Source organism: Pelobates fuscus, chromosome 2 (assembly GCF_036172605.1).
Source record: "Pelobates fuscus isolate aPelFus1 chromosome 2, aPelFus1.pri, whole genome shotgun sequence".
NCBI lineage: Eukaryota > Metazoa > Chordata > Amphibia > Anura > Pelobatidae > Pelobates > Pelobates fuscus.
Window position 1 is genome coordinate 278,349,808 of NC_086318.1, and position 9,097 is coordinate 278,358,904.

Genomic DNA, 9,097 nt, shown 5'->3' on the forward strand with positions numbered 1-9,097 from the left:
ACGCTGAAGGCCTGAAACACCCGCTTTAAGGACACTGACTGCTATTAGCGCACACTGGAAAACTTTTTTTCTTTGTAAAAGCACGCTATAGAGACACCAGATATGAGTGGCAACTGTCAAAGTACACTGGCAGGGGTCTGCAGGGCACACGCTGAAGGCCTGAAACACCCGCTTTAAGGACACTGACTGCTATTAGCTAACACTGGAAAACTTTTTTCCTTTGGAAAAGCACGCTATAGAGACACCAGATATGAGTGGCAACTGTCAAAGTACACTGGCAGGGGTCTGCAGGGCACACGCTGAAGGCCTGAAACACCCGCTTTAAGGACACTGAGTGCTATTAGCTTACACTGGAAAACTTTTTTCTCTTTGTAAAAGCACGCTATAGAGACACCAGATATGAGTGGCAACTGTCAAAGTACACTGGCAGGGGTCTGCAGGGCACACGCTGAAGGCCTGAAACACCCGCTTTAAGGACACTGACTGCTATTAGCTAACACTGGAAAACTTTTTTTCTTTGTAAAAGCACGCTGTAGAGATACCAGATATGAGTGGTGGCACTGACTGGGCAAATGGGCACAGTATGCACTGTGAGCCTGACACAGAAGCTGGCAGGCAGGCAGGCAACTGCAATTACATTACACAAAAAAAAAAAGCAGACTGATGTTCTAGCCCTAAAAAGGGCTTTTTGTGGTGCTGTTCTTACAGCAGAGATCAGATGAGTCTTTCGGGACTGTAGTGGAAACTGAATACCCTAGCCTAGCTATCAATTTCCCTTTCTAATCAGCAGCAGCTACACTTTCCCTCCTCTCACTAAGCATGCAGCTTCAGAATGAATCTAAAATGGATGCTGGGAGGGAGGTGGGAGGGTGTGGAAGGGAGGGTCTGCTGCTAATTTGCTGGAATGTGTCTGCTGACCGTGAGGCACAGGGTCAAAGTTTGCTCAATGATGACGAATAGGGGGCGGATCGAACCGCCCATGTGTTCGCCCGCGGTGGCGAACGCAAACACGCTATGTTCGCTTGGAACTATTCGCCAGCGAACAGTTCGGTACATCACTATCTGGTATATTTTACCTATCATTGTAACCTGATAGACGACTAAGGGATACTGTATGGATATTTTTATGATTGTTTAAATTATCTGTATATTGGTAGGTCTTTAGAATTTTGTATTTTTAATAGGTTTTATCTCTTTAAGAAGGTTAGCAGGTGGTATGAACTATTTACTTGCTTCCTATAGTATGCTATCTAATTAGAACTTTAAGTGCAACTTCAACTGTTGCATTACCCTCCCTAATAATTATTACCTCAAAATTGAATGTATATATCATTGATGAAGAATAAATTATATGATTAGTGAAAAGAAAAAGAAGATGAAGAGTAAACTTTATATATTGTTTTAATAGTTCTTACTGCTTCTATTTTACAAGAATTTATTAATGAAATATCCTGATTTGAAAATAATATATGCTTGTTCCCCATTTTTTATATGAATTTGTAAACATATACAACTGTATTCCACTCTGAAAAACGCCGGTCCGGAAATCCTATTAAAAGAACGAGTGAACCGCATGGTGGAATGCAAAGAAGTGACGTATCGGCGAAACCAGAAATGGCGCGACAGAACACAAACCCGGAAGTAAATAGGGAAAAAAAAGGCTTGAAACGCAGGGCGTCACCGTTTCTATGGTGATTGCCTGCGAAAACACAAGCCTGGACACCAAATATATATAGGAAACATGGGGGGATGGTTGAACTCACCTAAACATGCTTAAATGGGGTGCTGCTGGGGGCCATAATATACAATAAACAATACACAAGATCCAACGCACTCTCCTATCTACTAAACAGCAACTTCGAAATTGACAGATTTTATTAGTTTGTAAAAGTTTTTTTTAAAAAACACCTAATCTAGGCAAAAAAATAATGGGGATTTAGTTACATTATATGATCATACATTGCATAAGCCTGCCACAACGTCAATGTACCCCATCTTTGGCAGGTCCTACTCTCACAGTCTAATGTCTGCTCTTATGAGATTAACCACTTACTTGGGAAAAAATTCCATCTGAGGCTCTCTGCAGTACAAGACTAAATAGGGACCTGAGATGAGGCACCTGTAACAGGGAGGGGTGCAAAACCAAGGAGTTGGCTAGACTCCCAAATATATATAGGAAACATGGGGGGATGGTTGCACTCACCTAAACATGCTTAAATGGGGTGCTGCTGGGGGCCATAATATACAATAAACAATACACAAGATCCAGCGCACTCTCCTATCTACTAAACAGCAACTTCAAAATTTACAGATTTTATTAGTTTGTAAAAGTTTTTTTTTAAAAACACCTAATCTAGGCAAAAAAAATAATGGGGATTTAGTTACATTATATGATCATACATTGCATAAGCCTGCCACAACGTCAATGTACCCCATCTTTGGCAGGTCCTACTCTCACAGTCTAATGTCTGCTCTTATGAGATTAACCACTTACTTGGGAAAAAATTCCATCTGAGGCTCTCTGCAGTACAAGACTAAATAGGGACCTGAGATGAGGCACCTGTAACAGGGAGGGGTGCAAAACCAAGGAGTTGGCTAGACTCCCAAATATATATAGGAAACATGGGGGGATGGTTGCACTCACCTAAACATGCTTAAATGGGGTGCTGCTGGGGGCCATAATATACAATAAACAATACACAAGATCCAGCGCACTCTCCTATCTACTAAACAGCAACTTCAAAATTGACAGATTTTATTAGTTTGTAAAAGTTTTTTTTTAAAAACACCTAAGCTAGGCAAAAAGATGGGGTAGGACCTGCCAAAGATGGGGTACATTGACGTTGTGGCAGGCTTATGCAATGTATGATCATATAATGTAACTAAATCCCCATTATTTTTTTTGCCTAGATTAGGTGTTTTTAAAAAAAAACTTTTACAAACTAATAAAATCTGTCAATTTTGAAGTTGCTGTTTAGTAGATAGGAGAGTGCGCTGGATCTTGTGTATTGTTTATTGTATATTATGGCCCCCAGCAGCACCCCATTTAAGCATGTTTAGGTGAGTGCAACCATCCCCCCATGTTTCCTATATATATTTGGGAGTCTAGCCAACTCCTTGGTTTTGCACCCCTCCCTGTTACAGGTGCCTCATCTCAGGTCCCTATTTAGTCTTGTACTGCAGAGAGCCTCAGATGGAATTTTTTTTTCCCAAGTAAGTGGTTAATCTCATAAGAGCAGACATTAGACTGTGAGAGTAGGACCTGCCAAAGATGGGGTACATTGACGTTGTGGCAGGCTTATGCAATGTATGATCATATAATGTAACTAAATCCCCATTATTTTTTTTGCCTAGATTAGGTGTTTTTAAAAAAAAACTTTTACAAACTAATAAAATCTGTCAATTTTGAAGTTGCTGTTTAGTAGATAGGAGAGTGCGCTGGATCTTGTGTATTGTTTATTGTATATTATGGCCCCCAGCAGCACCCCATTTAAGCATGTTTAGGTGAGTGCAACCATCCCCCCATGTTTCCTATATATATTTGGGAGTCTAGCCAACTCCTTGGTTTTGCACCCCTCCCTGTTACAGGTGCCTCATCTCAGGTCCCTATTTAGTCTTGTACTGCAGAGAGCCTCAGATGGAATTTTTTTTTCCCAAGTAAGTGGTTAATCTCATAAGAGCAGACATTAGACTGTGAGAGTAGGACCTGCCAAAGATGGGGTACATTGACGTTGTGGCAGGCTTATGCAATGTATGATCATATAATGTAACTAAATCCCCATTATTTTTTTGCCTAGATTAGGTGTTTTTTAAAAAACACTTTTACAAACTAATAAAATCTGTCAATTTTGAAGTTGCTGTTTAGTAGATAGGAGAGTGCGCTGGATCTTGTGTATTGTTTATTGTATATTATGGCCCCCAGCAGCACCCCATTTAAGCATGTTTAGGTGAGTGCAACCATCCCCCCATGTTTCCTATATATATTTGGGAGTCTAGCCAACTCCTTGGTTTTGCACCCCTCCCTGTTACAGGTGCCTCATCTCAGGTCCCTATTTAGTCTTGTACTGCAGAGAGCCTCAGATGGAATTTTTTTTTCCCAAGTAAGTGGTTAATCTCATAAGAGCAGACATTAGACTGTGAGAGTAGGACCTGCCAAAGATGGGGTACATTGACGTTGTGGCAGGCTTATGCAATGTATGATCATATAATGTAACTAAATCCCCATTATTTTTTTGCCTAGATTAGGTGTTTTTAAAAAAAAAACTTTTACAAACTAATAAAATCTGTCAATTTTGAAGTTGCTGTTTAGTAGCTAGGAGAGTGCGCTGGATCTTGTGTATTGTTTATTATATATATATATATATATATATATTTTTTTTATATATATTTACTGTTGTAACGAAATCCCTGTTTTAACAAGCCTCAGAGAAACAGCATTTCGTTTAACCATGCGTATATACACCTAATTCGTGTAGTTCCAAGGAACCGAACAAACTACCGAAGCACCCGACCTCCCACTGAGGTCGTGTGCCCCTCATTTACCTCCCAGACCTTGCGGTTAACCGCAAGGTAATTGACGAAAAGCATATGGTGGTCCTCGTTCGTTTGACGAACACGTGGCAGTCGCCATTTTAAAACCGTCGAATGCGCAGCGGTGGAAAGACAACAATCCTCTGGAACTATTTTCGGACACTTATTCCGCCACCCACCGCTGATAAGTACCGAGTCCTCGTTCATACGGTTAATATCTCCCGAACATGTTAATCACCTTGCCGTTCGGGACTTTCTTTTCACCCAAGACATACCGACCCCAGGTAGCTACAATTATGGAACTCTCTTCGGATTGAATTTCACGAACAACTGGTGAACTTAAACTTTACTCAACGATATTGAGAACTGTGTTTGTGGGATCTGAGCGCTATTCGCCTATAATATGCGCTCAGATCCAAGCTATCTGGGGGTATGTGGAATAGGGGGAATATGTTCGGTTAAATCTAAGTTATAGATTTTAATACAGTTTTGTAAAATATAAAAAGGATATGTTTTTCTCTACCTGGAGATAATTAAGTTCTCTGCAACCACTTAAGTTAATTCTCCATGATAGAGAGGAGGGGTTACACTGTTACTGTGGGTGTGTTTACTAATTGTACTGTACACTGATTGGTGCTGTATATTTTGTCACAGTCTTCCACAAGGTCCCCTGTGGGAGTTCCCTTGCTGGAAGACCATCATAAAAGGGCTTAGTTTGGCCATCTTTAAACAGATCGTTTTACCCCTTCATGAAGTCTCGACTCATGTTTGGGGGATTGGGAGCTTTAATCACTATTTTACTCTACTGAGCTTGGATTTCGGGAGACGCTACAAGGATCAGGGCTGCACGGATAGCAGGATCCTTTACAACTGTTATAATAAAGTATACTATATTTTTACACTATGTATTATTGGCATTATCCCTGCTATTTTTAAAAGAAGGTGTGTGGTTCTTAACCTGGATGGCTCTAAGCTTGTGAGTACCCTATCTCAAATAATTCTCACATTAAAGAATTACGGTATTGCACCATATACGCTTTTTCCATCTCTATAGGAAACCAGAAGCCCTTATATACAAGAAGGGTGAGGGTCGACTTTACGGACCCCAAGAATGCTGTTATTGAGCTATTAAATATTAGCTCCAAAAATTGTGAGTGGGAATTTTTCCCTTTTTCTCTTTACATTTGATTATATTATTCAGTCTGCACTATGTTGGGTTTGTTTGTTTTTTATGTCTTATAGAATTCATATTCAAGTGCGTGTATATAGACATAAAGAATATTCAAGGTATTACTACCCATATTTCCTTGCTCCACTATCTCCATCACTACAATTCTAATATAGCGCTTCACCTACACAAGGTTTTTGGTTTCTATTTTCAAAGATAAGACCTAGGTGTAATAGCTCTTATTCATAACTATTTGAACTATTCTACTACCGTTTTTGGAATTTTAGCGCTGGTACACCCCCCTTTTTTTTCTCTTTCAAAGTAATATCTTGCTCACATTGTATTACTTTACAGAGTTTTGTGTCATCTGCAAACACTGAAACATGACTTTCAATGCTTTTTTCAAGATCATATATAAACATGTTAAATAGAAGGGGTCCCAGAACAGAATCCTGAGGGACACCACTTGCCACCTCTATCCAGCTTGAAAATTTACCATTAATGACAACTCTTTGTACTCTATGTTTAAGCCAATGTTCTACCGAAGAACAAGCATTTTCACCTAGACCGATTTCCTTGAGTTTGAACACTTATCTATTGTGTGGAACTTTATCAAATGACTTGGCAAAATCCAAATAGATCATATCCACTGCAACACCCTGATCTATACTTCTACTTACTTCTTCGTAGAACGCAATCAAGTTAGTTTGACATGACCTGTGCTTCATAAAACCATGCTGATTTTTGCTGATAATATTCTTCTCAAGGAATTCTTTAATATTATCCCTTAATAACCTGTCAAATATTTTCCCAGCCACAGAAGTGAAGCTCACAGGTCTATAATTTCCAGGCAAGGATTTTGAACCCTTTTTGAATATAGGAACCATATCTGCCTTCCTCCAATCATCCGAAACACTTCCTGAAAAAAAAAAATCTCAAAAGATTAAGAACAGAGGTTCACTTATTTCTACACTTAGTTCCTTAAGTACTCATGGATACCTTGTATTGAGTTAACCAATTACAATTATTCTGCAAGTATTTAGCAGCAATCATTTGCACATTTATTGCTATGGGTTCTTCCTTAATATTTACAGAGGAGAAATAGTTATTTAAAATTCCTGCCTTTTCCTGGTCTTCATTAACTAACACCCCCATTCCAATTTTTAGTGTACCTACACTTTCATTTTTTTTGTTTTGTTTTTTGAATTTATGTACTTAAAGAATGCTTTGGGATTAGTTTTGCTCTCTGTGACTATTATTTTTTTTTTTTTTTTAATTCTTTATTTTATTTGCACAGTGTAACAAATCTGCTTGAAACGCCACAATAGCTGTGACAAGCATGGTATATCAATCAACAGAAAACAAATACATGGCAGTGCTTGTAATGCGCATTTTTTAGTTATATAAACTTGTAACGTTGTGCTGCAGCCCTACGTGTAGTGGGGTACAAAGTGATGTGGCAAAGGCTATATCCCCGTAGGGGTGTTCGGCTTGCCTTTAATGCTTGCCTGCGCTGTGGTGTCGTAGCAGTGAAATCGCTCAGTGTGTGTCGCGCGGGTGGCAGCATTGTAGGCGTTGCGTGTGGTTCAAGAGGAGTGTGAGTCGTGTCTTTCGACATGATAAACCTTGGTTGATGCCCTATAACCCTGGGCAGGGGGAGGGGGAGGTGTACCATAGGCCCGTTCCCTATCAGGGACTAGCGTGTGGGGCACAGGGCGCTGAGGGTGCCGTGTGGGTGAAAACATTCTTCCGTCCTCATAATGAGGGAGTGAGTGCTTATTGGTGCGGTCTCGCTTAAACCTTAGGCGTGGCCGGGCGGCAAAGAGTGACCATCATTATAACAACATCAATGAAAAGAAAAGTAAAAGAAGAAAAAGAATAAAAAATAAAATTGAACAAAAACAAACAAGCAAACTTTAAGTCCATTTGTGCGGTATGTCCAGTGTTATGTGCTGGAAGTCATATGGATGTGGACACAGTCCCATATTCACCCTCCTGGTCTCCTCAGGTCGTGATCGCTGCGTAGTTTGCGGCATTGAGCTCTCGGGGGACAAACGGAGGAGACGTGGCGGGGTCACCCATCCCAGATGGCACATTAGCCGGTCTTTGTCCCCTGGAAGGTAGGGAGTCCTTTCCAAGTCCCAGCGCGGGCAATAGGTCGCGTGCGCCCTGCATGTCATGAACGTTGTATTGGCTGTTTCCGTGGCTTACTTGCAGCGCATGTGGGCTCTTCCATTTATAGGTGATGGTTTGCGCGCGGAGTAGGGAGGTGAAGGGTTGAAGAGAGCGACGCCAGGCCATTGTGGACCGCGACAGGTCTGTATAGAAAGTGAGCGACATGCCCTCAAATATGTAGGGGGACTGGGTTTTGATTGCGTTCATCACTGCCATCTTGTCTTTGTTGCTGTTGAAGCGAACTAAGAGGTCTCTGGGTAGGGTGCCTGAGGCTTTGGTTGGCCGTGGGAGGCGAAACATCCCCTCTAGGATCACCTGTTTGGCTTGTTTAGGCGTAAGGAGGGCTATGAGGAGTCGCCGTACAAGATGGGGCAGCTCAGCCTCCGGCGTTTCCTCTGCTATGCCCCTGATCTTTATGTTCTTGCTTCTTCTTTGGTCCTCCAGTGTGGCAAATTGTTTGTCGAACTGGACATTCTGTCTCTGCAGCTCAGAGACCTGTTGTTGTAGCAGCTGTGTTTGTTTGGCGTTCTGAGTCGCGCCATTTTCTAGGGCGCCCATGCGGCCTGTCAGGCCTTGCAGGTCTGTTCGTATCTGGGCCATGTCTGCTTGCAGGGCGAGCTGTACCCCAGCGAGCAGTTCTTTCAACACCGCCGTGGTGATCGGGGTAGAATCAGCTTGTGGGGAGGATTGGCGAGGGTGCTGTGGGGCAGTTTTGGTAGCTACCTCGGGTTCTGCCGTGAAGTCGTCTGAGTAGTCTGAATACTCATCCGGGAAGGCGGCCATGACAGGGCCCATCGTGTCTCGAGCCTGCCTCCAGAGATCGCCTATGCTGGCTTGCTGCCGTGGTTTGTCGGGCTTGGGTTTCTTCGTTTTTCGTCCCATGTCTGCTTCTACAGCTTTGGCACCCGTTTTGCCTCCGGTCTGGCAGGTTTGACCGGTATTATTGGGAAAATTGTGTTTTTTCCCTCCGGAGCTCGGGCTGTGTGCGGCCATTCAGTGCTGTAGCTTGGCTCCGCCCCCCTGTGACTATTATTTTTTCATTTTTTGTGGCTTTTTCATTTTAAAGTTCAGTGAATCTAATCACCATTTTGCACGCATTATTGGCTTCCTTATACCTTTCATAGGATGCATCTAATTTTGTCCGATTTAAATGCTTTAAATAGTTTGCTTTGTTTTTGTTATGATCAGAAGGTGTACAATTGTATCCGTCCTTAAGGGGTTAAT